The following is a 12,500-nucleotide window of genomic DNA, read 5'->3' as shown; positions in this document are numbered from 1 at the left end:
GCAAAAGACCAAATTAGCCAAGAGTCTGTCAGTCATTTGTGCACGATGGGGGCGTAGTATGATGCCACCATGGCTGAAAACTCGCTCCACTGGAGCACTGGAGGCAGGCACTGCCAAGACTCTCATGGCCACTCGGAACAGTGAAGGAAGAGTCTTCATGTTCAATGCCCAGAACAAAAGGGGGGAGAGAGTTGTTTTGGGTTGGTGCACTACTTGTAAGTGTATCTTGTGTTTTTTATGTTGATTTAATTAAAAAAAGAAAAAGAAAAAATATATATTTCTTGTGCGGCCCGATACCAATCGATCCACGGACCAGTACCGGGCCGCGGCCCGGTGGTTGGGGACCACTGAGGTAAACAACCAACAGTATGTCAGAAAGCTAGCTAAAACGATACACAAATTCATAATATAGTATACATTTTAACTGACCTTTATTTTACTATTTTTGTCTTTTTTTAGGTGGCTAAAATACGCGGTGCTGCTGACCGCCGTCTAACGTTACGTGTGATATATTGACTAACGTAACCCTGCTTAAAAAATCACTGAACAAAAAGTATGAATAAGGTAGTGAACTGCAACAGATTCCCGTGTTTGCAATAACGTTATAACGTTAGCAGTGAGTTTACAGCCTCACTGATTTAACTACACAGCAAATAAAAGTCACGTTACTTAGCCAATAAACGTTATCTTACATTCAAAACTTACCGTTCTTTGTGCAACTTCAAATGCCGGACGAAGTTGGAAGTTGTTGCCTCTCCATCAGTCATTTTCGAACCGCATGTGTTGCATACTGCAAACCGTTTTGTGTTGACCACCTCGTAATTTTTATACCCAAACGAAAATATTTTAGTTATCATTTTTTGTTCACTGGCGTGTGGTTTGGACATGTCTTCTTCGTTGGTTGTCCTGCAATTTGATTGGATGAATGCTGTGTGATGAAAACAAAGTAGATGTAATTTGATTGGCTGTTGTACTGAGAGCACACCAGCTGACACACGCAACGCTGATAGACAAGTACACAATGAAAAATACGGAGCGCTCCCGAATAACTTTTTCATCTTTGGGTTTTGGGGAAAGTAGCAAGTCATGTCAAGTCATGTCAATTCAAAAGGCTCAAGTCCAAGTGAAGTCACAAGTCATTGATGTTAAAGTCTAAGTCGAGTTGCAAGTCTTTTTACATTTTGTCAAGTCGAGTCTAAAGTCATCAAATTCATGACTCGAGTCTGACTCGAGTCCAAGTCATGTGACTCGAGTCCACACCTCTGAGTAAAAGTAAAAAGTATGTTGTGAAAAAACTACTCAAGTACTGAGTAACTGATGAGTAACCTGTTCGTTTATTGATGACGACAACAAATAATGCACATAAACATAAAAATAGCAATGAGCAAATTCAGAGCCAGGAATATCTCTTAAGCAACTACAACAATAATATATATTAAATAATAATACATTAACATAAAAAAAATTAAGGCAAATTGAGCCACAATAACTTAACAGCACCATAGGCTCAGTAGGCAGAGATTACAAAGGAAAATAACAAGTTAGCCTTTACGCAAACCCTAAACTGATAGGTGTGGGCTGCACCGGAGAACACACTGTGCACTTCTGATTGGTGTTTCTATGCATGCATGAGTGTGTGTGTGACTGTGCGTTAATAAATGTCCCCACACGATGTACATTTGACAGTGATTCATAGCAGGGAAGCTAACATCAGCCTACGGTGACAGCCAAAATATCTACGAAGGTTACTTACCGCCATGTGCTTCCTCAAATTTGACGTTGAGTTCATGACCACAGAACACTTTTACACTTTGTATCAGTCCATCTTAGATGAGCGAAGCGTTTCTGGGTGTTGTTGATAAATGGCTTTGGCTTTGCATAGTAGTGAAGTGTGAAGTGAATTATATTTATATAGCGCTTTTCTCTAGTGACTCAAAGCACTTTTACATAGTGAAAGCCAATATCTAAGTTACATTTAAAGCAATGTAGGTGGCACTGGGAGCAGGTGTGTAAAGTGTCTTACCCAAGAACACAACGGCGGTGACTAGGACAGCGGAAGCGGGGATCAAACCTGGAACCCTCAAGTTGCTGGCACGGCCACTCTACCAACCGAGCTATACCGCCCCAAGTTATAGTTAACTGTTTACAATTTTGTTACATTGTTATTTTTCCGTGCTCGTGTTGACATTTCCTGTTTGCCTCGATATCTGAGGGGATTATAATCAGAGGAAGTTACGTCCGAAATAAAAATGTTTACATTTAATATATTTTACTAGTCCTTAATTTTGATAGTTCGTAAATATAATACCAATAACTATTGATATCGATTGATATGAAACACTTTTATCGTGATACCGTTCTCAGCCCTACTTTTGACTAGAGATGTCCGATAATGGCTTTTTTGCCGATATCCGATATTCAGATATTATTCAACTCTCAATTACCGATTCCGATATCAACCGATACCGATATATATATATATATATATATATATATATATATATATATATATATATATATATATATATATATATATATATATATATATATATATATATATATATATATATATGTATGTGTGGGAAAAAAATCACAAGACTATTTCATCTCTACAGGCCTGTTTCATGAGGGGGGGTTCCCTCAATCATCAGGAGATTTTAATGGGAGCATTCACATACCAAAGAAGCGCATATGCCAAATTTTCAAAGAGAACGGCCTACGGATCACGATTGAAGCCAACAAGCAAACCGTCAACTTCCTTGACGTCACTTTCAACCTGAGAAATAACAGCTACCAACCATTCACGAAACCCAACACAACACTCCAATACGTGCACCATGACAGCAACCACCCACCCACCACCACGAAAAGAATACCTACCGGAATCAATAAAAGGCTATCGATGCTGTCATCTAGCAAAGCTGAATTTGACCAAGCAACCCCCCCGTACCAAAAAGCCCTTGATGAAAGCGGATACAATTTCACCCTCACCTATGAACCCACGCCAGGAATCCAGCCAAAAAAGAACTGAAAACGAAACGACATCATCTGGTACAACCCCCCATACAGCAAAAACGTCTCAACTAACATTGGACACAAATTCCTCAATCTGATTGACAAACACTTTCCCAAAGACAACACCCTAAGAAAAGTATTCAACAAGAACAACATTAAATTGAGCTACAGCTGCATGAACAATATAGGACAAATCATCTCAAACCACAACAAAACAATTGCAAATGAGCCGTCGGCCCCCGGACAGAGTGACTCCAAAACCAACAAAGGCTGTAACTGTCGAAAGAAACCTGATTGCCCTCTCAACGGGGGGTGCTTACAAACATCAGTTGTCTACCAATCTAAGGTAATACGCAAGGACATTAACACATCCGACACATATGTAGGATTAACCGAGGGAGAATTCAAAACCAGATGGAACAACCACAAGGCTTCTTTCAGGAACCAAAACCTTCGAAATACCACAGAACTCAGCAAACACATTTGGGACCTCAAAGACAATAATGTTGAATACTCAATAACATGGCAAATTCTTGCATCCAGCACACCTTACAATAGTGGTAATAAAAGATGCAACCTATGCTTGAAAGAGAAACTGTTTATTATTTACCGTCCAGACCTGTCATCCCTCAACAAGCGCAGCGGAATTGTAACAGCATGCCGCCACAGACGGAAACAGCTCCTAGGTAACACATGAGCCAATCACCACGCCCCTACGCCAGCCTGTACCCACCCACTCTGTGCCCTATATAAACCATGGTATGCGAATGCTCCCATTAAAATCTCCTGATGATTGAGGGTACCCCTCATGAAACAGGCCTGTAGAGATGAAATAGTCTTGTGATTTTTTTTTCCCACACATACATATACATATATATATATATATGTATATATATATATATATATATATATATATATATATATATATATATATATATATATATATATTACTGACAGTGGTTTTCTGAAGTGTTCCTGAGCCCATGTGGTGATATCCTTTACACACTGATGTCGCTTTTTCATGCAGTAGCGCCTGAGGGATCCAACGTACGTAATATCATGGCTTACGTGCAGTGCTTTCTCCAGATTCTCTGAACCTTTTGATGATATTACGGAGCGTAGATGGTGAAATCCCTAAATTCCTTGCAATAGCTGCTTGAGAAATGTCGTTCTTAAACAATTTGCTCAGGCATTTGTTGACAAAGTGGTGACCCTCGCCCCGTCCTTGTTTGTGAACGACTGAGCATTTCCATGGAAGCTGCTTTTATACCCAATCATGGCACCCACCTGTTCCCAATTAGCCTGTTCACCTGTGGGATGTTCCAAAATAAGTCTTTGATGAGCATTCCTCAACTTTCTCACTCTTTTTTGCCACTTGTGCCAGCTTTTTTGAAACACGTTGCAGGCATCAAATTCCAAATGAGCTAATATTTGCAAAAAAAGAACAAAGTTTCTGAGTGTGAACATGAAATATCTTGTCTTTGCAGTCTATTCAATTGAATATAAGTTGAAAAGGATTTCTTGTATTCTCTTTTTATTGACCATTTACACAACGTGACAACTTCACTGCAAGGAAAAGTAGCTTCCATATGAGGAGTTGTGAACAAGTTAGGACATAAATGATGGTCCCAATATGGAAAACTTTTGAATCTAATAGAGAACCAAAGACTAGAGTCTGTGAACATTGTCTTTTGTATATACTATATCGTCTGTATCGTGAAACACTAAGAAAGAATCTATTCTTTTTCATTTTGCATACTTCAAACTTCCACGCTTTTGTTGCCTGCGCCGCGTGCGTTTGAGTGTCAGCCGTGCGAAAAGGACGCTCGTGTGCGTTTCCTGCGGGACGGCGCACGCATGTTGGCGTTAACACGACAGGCCCAGAGAGGACGAGGAGCGAGCCCAGCTGTCAGCGGCCAGCTCACACTTTGCCTAACGAGGGAGAGGCCCGTTAATTAAAACCACCAACAAGCGCATCACTTTTAGGAAGACCTGGGGTGAAAGACGAAGCGTCTTTATTGATTCATGTATCTACATTAGAGATGCGCGGATAGGCAATTTATTTCATCCGCAACCGCGTCAGAAAGTCGTCAACCATCCGCCATCCACCCGATGTAACGTTTGATCAGAACTGCACCGGCCCGCCATCCGCCCGAAGTTTTATTTACGGAGGCAATAATTGAGCATGGACTTCCAATCGCACTGGCTGATCACATGGGACAGTTAAATGTTTGTAATGCAACCTTTAAAAATCATTACGCGGTGATCGCGGTCCCAAAAATAAACTTTTCTTGCATGATAATGTCCAGAAAAATTTGCTTTATATTACTATAGAGTCCTTTTAAGGAATGAGTTTGATGGTTTATCACAAACCTTAAATGAAAGAAGTCCTTTGTTCTCCTGCACCATGCGCGCGTGCGCTTTGGCCTTGCTTCGTGTTTGGTGCGCAATCCTGTCGGCTGTATTTCACAGCACGACATACTGTTAAAAGTGTTTATACTATTTATGCTTTCAAGTCCAAGTTGAAGAAATCTTGTTAAATGTTGACAGCATAACTACCAAAATACAGAAGTATGTCCTTAATATTTTTGCAGTGCTATTTCGGTTGAAAAGTTCAAATGATTACATTAGAGATGTGATGTGTCACTTTTCAAGTGTCTGATGGCTTCAATTAATTTTCATTAATTTTTCATATTTTGAATTCTTTTGAAAGGCTTACAAAAAAAACTACATTTGAATTGTAATTCCATGCTATTGACAGGACTATTAATTTTAATGAAGTTAGCTTACCATGTTTACAGTATGATAATTGTGATAGAAATGTGAATTTTAGGCACAGAATATTTTTTACAATTGACCAAGGCAGTAGATTATACAAGCTTGGACAGAAAGTTAATAATGACACCAATTTTTTTTTTTTATGGAATTGTTTAGTACTGTTTTACCATTTGTTTACTGTAAAAAGTGTTTATACTGTTTATACTTTCAATGAACAAATTGAAGTCTTGTGAAAGGTTGACAGGATAACTGGCATTAACTGTCAAAATAATTCCAAACTATTGAAGTTAGCTTACAGAATAAACATGTCAATCAACCCATATGATTTTTGCTGTAATATTTTTGTTTTGAAAAGTCACTGTGACTGATAGAAAAGTGATGGTTTTAGCAACATTTTAACCTGTCTGAATGCTAATAATCATTTTGCGTCAGGGGGCGAAGCCCTGAACCCTCCACCAGGACTTTGTCCTGGACCTACCGGGGCCTGCGGCCCTTGGACCCTGGCTACTAGGTTTTTCTGATTTCAAAAGTTGGCAGGTATGGTGAGGTTATAAAGCTTTTGCCTGTTAAAGAAAGGAGACTGATCCAATGCAGCACAGACTTTCGTGTGCCACGCTGTCACGACCCAGACGCACACCAGTGCGCAATCATATGGGAGCCGCGCTGAGCGCACCTCCAAGCGCGTCTCGCTGCCGGCAACGGCCGGGTATGGGCCCGACGCTCCAGCGCCATCCATTTTCAGGGCTAGTTGATTCGGCAGGTGGGTTGTTACACACTCCTTAGCAGGTTCCGACTTCCATGGCCACCGTCCTGCTCTCTATATCAACCAGGGTGAGCCCCACCCCTTTCGTGAGCGCACTGCGCGCGGAGTGACCCATGTTACGCGCCCCCGGCAACAGGGGTGGCGGGCAGGTAAGCTAAATTTCATCCTTCCGATCCGCGGATAATCCGCGGATAATCCGCGGACTCCGCGGTTGTGCCCGCAAACCGCGCATCTCTAATCTACATTTTGACAGAAAAAAAAAGCATGAAGGCATGCAAATGCAGCTCTTAACTCAATAGTATTTGATGCAACAAGCTACAGTAGGAAAGGGATTTTAACGGCCCCATTCCTGGGCGGATCTCCCGTGAGAGGAAGAGGAGGGGGTCACCCACATATGCGGTCCTCTCCAAGGTTTCTCATAGTCATTCACATCGACGTCCCGCTGGGGTTGTGAGTTTTTCCTTGCCCTTATGTGGGCTCTGTACCGAGGATGTCGTTGTGGCTTGTGCAGCCCTTTGAGACACTTGTGATTTAGGGCTATATAAATAAACATTGATTGATTGATTGATTGATGATAATTAGTTTTTTTAAATGCACTGCTGGCCCATCTGTTTTGTCCTGTTTATTAGGGCCCGCATGGCCCTAATAAGGACCTATTGAATTTCTAAGGTTTTATTATTATTATTATTATTATTATTCCGCAAATTTGCGCTGTAATTTGACCCCCTTAGCATGCTTCAAAACTCATTTTACACACACATCAGTAATATACGGCAAAACGTTTTATCAAAAAACCAAATCCCAAAACTTAAAATTGCGCTCTAGCGCCCCCTAGGGAAAACAAATCTATACTGCCCGTAACTCCCACTACAGAGGCCGGAGAGACATGAAACAAAAACCTCTATATAGGTCTGACTTAGACCTAGTTTTCATAATTTTATATTCTCGGGCAAAAATCAACAGGAGGTTGGCAATTCCCCCTTCAAGACAAAAAAGTACTAAAAACAGTCACTTTTGCCTCTTTGAGCTGTAATTTGACCCCTTTAACATGCTTCAAAACTCACCAAACTGAACGCACACATCAGGACTAGCAGAAATTGAAATCTAATAAAATAACCTAACCCCAAATTTTAAAATTGCGCTCTAGAGCAATTTTTGAATAAAACGGAGAAAAAACTGCTCCTCGGAAGAAAAAAATTACAAAACTGCCTGTAACTCCCACTAGGAAGGTCGGAGAGACATGAAACAAAAACCTCTATGTAGGTCTCACATAGACCTACATTTCATAAATTGACAACCCCCAGCAAAAATCAACAGGAAGTTTGCTATTCCCCCTTCAAAACAATTTTTTTGTAAAAACCGGTCCTTCAAAAACGAACTCCTCTGAGCGCGTTTGTCGTTTCGCCTTCAAACTAACACAGGAGAGAGATTGAACCCTTGTTTCTATTTGTATCTACAGTATATTTCTATGTTTTATCTTGTGTTTTTCATGTTTTTATTTATATTCAAATTTTCTATTATATATTCTAACTTTCTATTTTAATTTTTTACCTTTTTTTTTTGTAGCACTTTGAGATTTTAACAAATGTAAAGTGCGTTAAAAATGTGATTCATTATTATTAGTGGTAATATTATTTTGCAATGCAGTCTGCTGAAAATGAGGGAAAGCTCCACTCTGCATAGCAACTGACGCTGTGGTCAAAGTTGGAAAGGCGGCTAAAGTGGATAGTGCGCTCCCGCAATTTGTCACTTTTCGTGTGTCGGGTAAACCAAATAGTGCCTTCTCAATGCCGTTCCTACTGTATTTCTGTCATGACTTGGTCTTGGGTGTGTGCTTTTCCGGGATGCAACGGAAAGTTGGCTCGGGCGAAACGGGAATGAAGGTACATGATTTATTAATACTATCAAAAAAAAGGAATAAACGAAAAGCGCGCACAAGGGCGTAAGTACAAAACTTGACTATAAACACAAAACTTGCACAAGGGCAGAAACTATGAACAATTAAACAAAACTTGCAAACTATGGCTTGAATAAAGAAAACTTACTTGGCATGGACAAAAAAGGATCAGCGTGAACGATGGACATGAAAAGGAGTTAGAAATGTGTCGAGCATAAATGTGGGGTGAGGTCGTCAGGACGAACAACAGAAAATGAATGAACTTAAATACTATGGACATGATTAGTGAAAGCAGGTGCGTGACTCAAAACGTGAAACAGGTGCGTGACGTGACAGGTGAAAACTAATGGGTTGCTATGGTGACAATCAAGAGTGCACAATGAGTCCAAACGTGGAACAGGTGAAACTAATGGGGTAATCATGGAACCAAGACAAGGGAGTGAAAAGACAGAAACTAAAGAGTCCTATAACTAAACAAAACACGACTTAAAACAAAACATGATTACACAGACATGACAAAATTCCTTGCAATAGCTGGTTGAGAAAGGTTTTTCTTAAACTGTTCAACAATTTGCTCAGGCATTTGTTGACAAAGTGGTGACCCTCGCCCCATCCTTGTTTGTGAATGACTGAGCATTTCATGGAGTCTACTTTTATACCCAATCATGGCACCCACCTGTTCCCAATTAGCCTGCACACCTGTGGGATGTTCCAAATAAGTCTTTGATGAGCATTCCTTCAACTTTATCAGTATTTTTTGCCACCTTTCCCAACTTCTTTGTCACGTGTTGCTGCCATCAAATTCTAAAGTTAATGATTATTTGCAAAAAAAAAATGTTTATGAGTTTGAACATCAAATATGTTGTCTTTGTAGCATATTCAACTGAATATGGCTTGAAAACATACTTGCCAACCCTCCCGAATTTTCCGGGAGACTCCCGAAATTCAGCGCCTCTCCCGAAAACCTCCCGGGACAAATATTCTCCCGAAAATCTCCCGATTTTCAGCCGTAGCTGGAAGCCACGCCCCCTCCTGCTCCTGAGCGAGGACAGCCTTTTTTCATGACGGGAGGACAACAGGGTGACAAGAACTAAATCATCCAGACTAGAGATAAATTGTATTATTATGTTCATTTTACCTAAAAATAAATATATTTATTAATTAAAAAAAAAAAAAAAACGAAATACATTTTTTTTATATTTTGCTAAAAACATCAAAATTAATTGTATTTTTATTTGTATTTTTTTCGTGACTCCTTATTACATCCAGCCATAGAATTATACATGAAAATAAACATATATGAAATAATTGATTTTAAATTATCATAATAATTCATTTAAAATGACCATATTTAATTATTAAAATAATTGCTTGTTTATCAACAACTTTAGCATTTTATTCATTATATTTTGAAGCTCTCAGAAGCCAAGTTATGTTATATTCCTTAATATTTATTTATGCAAGTTTGAAGTATCAATTATCTAAACACAGTTTTGTTTGCATATTTTCAGGATGTAGATATATATATATATATATATATATATATATATATATATATATATATATATATATATATATATATATATATATATATATATATATATATATATATATATATATATATATATATCTTTCAAGCATAGGTTGCATCTTTTATTACCACTATTGTAAGGTGTGCTGGATGTAAGAATTTGCCATGTTATTGAATATTCAACATTATTGTCTTTGAGGTCCCAAATGTGTTTGCTGAGTTCTGTGGTATTCCGCAGGTTTTGGTTCCTGAAAGAAGCCTTGTGATTGTTCCATCTGGTTTTAAACTCTCCCTCGGTTAATCCTACATATGTGTCGGATGTGTTAATGTCCTTACGTGTTACCTTAGATTGGTAAACAACTGATGTTTGTAAGCACCCCCCGTTGAGAGGGCAATCAGGTTTCTTGCGGCAGTTGCAGCCTTTGTTGGTTTTGGAGTCGCTCTGTCCGGGGGCTGACGGCTCATTTGCAATTGTTTTGTTGTGGTTTGAGATGATTTGTCGTATATTGTTCATACAGCTGTAGCTCAATTTAATGTTGTTCTTACGGATCACGATTGAAGCCAACAAGCAAACCGTCAACTTCCTCGACGTCACTTTCAACCTGAGAAATAACAGCTACCAACCATTCACGAAATCCAACACAACACTCCAATACGTGCACTATGACAGCAACCACCCACCCACCACCACGAAAAGAATACCTACCGGAATCAATAAAAGGCTATCGATGCTGTCATCTAGCAAAGCTGAATTTGACCAAGCAACCCCCCCGTACCAAAAAGCACTTGATGAAAGCGGATACAATTTCACCCTCACCTATGAACCCACGCCAGGAAACCAACCAAAAAAGAACAGAAAACGAAACAACATCATCTGGTACAACCCCCCATACAGCAAAAACGTCTCAACTAACATTGGCCACAAATTCCTCACTCTGATTGACAAACACTTCCCCAAAGGCAACACCCTAAGAAAAGTATTCAACAAGAACAACATTAAATTGAGCTACAGCTGTATGAACAATATACGACAAATCATCTCAAACCACAACAAAACAACTGCAAATGAGCCGTCGGCCCCCGGACAGAGCGACTCCAAAACCAACAAAGGCTGCAACTACCGCAAGAAACCTGATTGCCCTCTCAACGGGGGGTGCTTACAAACATCAGTTGTTTACCAATCTAAGGTAACACGTAAGGACATTAACACATCCGACACATATGTAGGATTAACCGAGGGAGAGTTTAAAACCAGATGGAACAATCACAAAGCTTCTTTCAGGAACCAAAACCTGCGGAATACCACAGAACTCAGCAAACACATTTGGGACCTCAAAGACAATAATGTTGAATATTCAATAACATGGCAAATTCTTGCATCCAGCACACCTTACAATAGTGGTAATAAAAGATGCAACCTATGCTTGAAAGAGAAACTGTTTATTATTTACCGTCCAGACCTGTCATCCCTCAACAAGCGCAGCGAAATTGTAACAGCATGCCGCCACAGACGGAAACACCTCCTAGGTAACACATGAGCCAATCACCACGCCCCTACACCAGCCTGTACCCACCCACTCTGTGCCCTATATAAACCATGGTATGTGAATGCTCCCATTAAAATCTCCTGATGATTGAGGGAACCCCTCATGAAACAGGCCTGTAGAGATGAAATAGTCTTGTGATTTTTTTCCCACACATACATATATATATATATATATATATATATATATATATATATATATATATATATATATATGTATATATATATAAATATATATATATGAAATACTTGACTTGGTGAATTCTAGCTGTCAATATACTCCTCCCCTCTTAACCACGCCCCCAACCACGCCCCGCCCCACCCCCGAAATCGGAGGTCTCAAGGTTGGCAAGTATGGTTGAAAATGATTTGCAAATCATTGTATTCCGTTTATATTTACATTTAACACAATTGCCCAACTCATATGGAAACGGGGTTTGTAGATATGTATGTGTATATACTGTATGTATGTATATGTATATAGTATGTTAGTAAATTGTCATCCCCATTAATCATGCCCACTAAACGAGGAGACTGTCAGCCAGCTGACGGTGTCGTGCGCCTCGCTGGCATCCCGGGACGGCGAGGGAGAGGCTTACACCTTCCCCACGGCTTCTCCTCCCGCGTCTCCGTCTTCCTCACGTCATGGCAAGAAAGCCGAGGATTGTGGGTAGTGGTGGAACATATGGAGCTCGCGAGATGGGGGGGTTGTGTCTCAGCAGCCAGGAGGGTGTGATGGCCGATAACTGGCAGCTCCGTCACATCCCACGTGTTCCCGCTCGCACGCGGCATATTGCAGCAATCTGCCAGCCCAGCAAATATTGCCATCTTTTCATTCCTCCGTCCAGACTTGACTGCGCTGATGCCAATATGAACGTTCCGCTGCCGCCGCGTTGCTCATGTAGAAAATTATTTGATTGGAAAGATGGCGGTTGTGTTGTTTTCAGCTATTTTTATATATATTTCTCTCTTC

General features: G+C 40.0%; 1 protein-coding gene across 7 annotated transcripts in view; it reads left to right on the top strand.

Moving 5' to 3' along the window:
- Positions 1-12,500, top strand: part of celf4 (CUGBP, Elav-like family member 4) — a 373,411-nt gene that overhangs the window by 88,557 nt on the left and 272,354 nt on the right. The window lies entirely within an intron of this gene.

This window comes from Nerophis lumbriciformis, linkage group LG38 (assembly GCF_033978685.3).
Source record: "Nerophis lumbriciformis linkage group LG38, RoL_Nlum_v2.1, whole genome shotgun sequence".
Taxonomy (NCBI): Eukaryota; Metazoa; Chordata; class Actinopteri; order Syngnathiformes; family Syngnathidae; genus Nerophis; species Nerophis lumbriciformis.
This window is presented reverse-complemented; position numbering and strand designations above follow the sequence as displayed.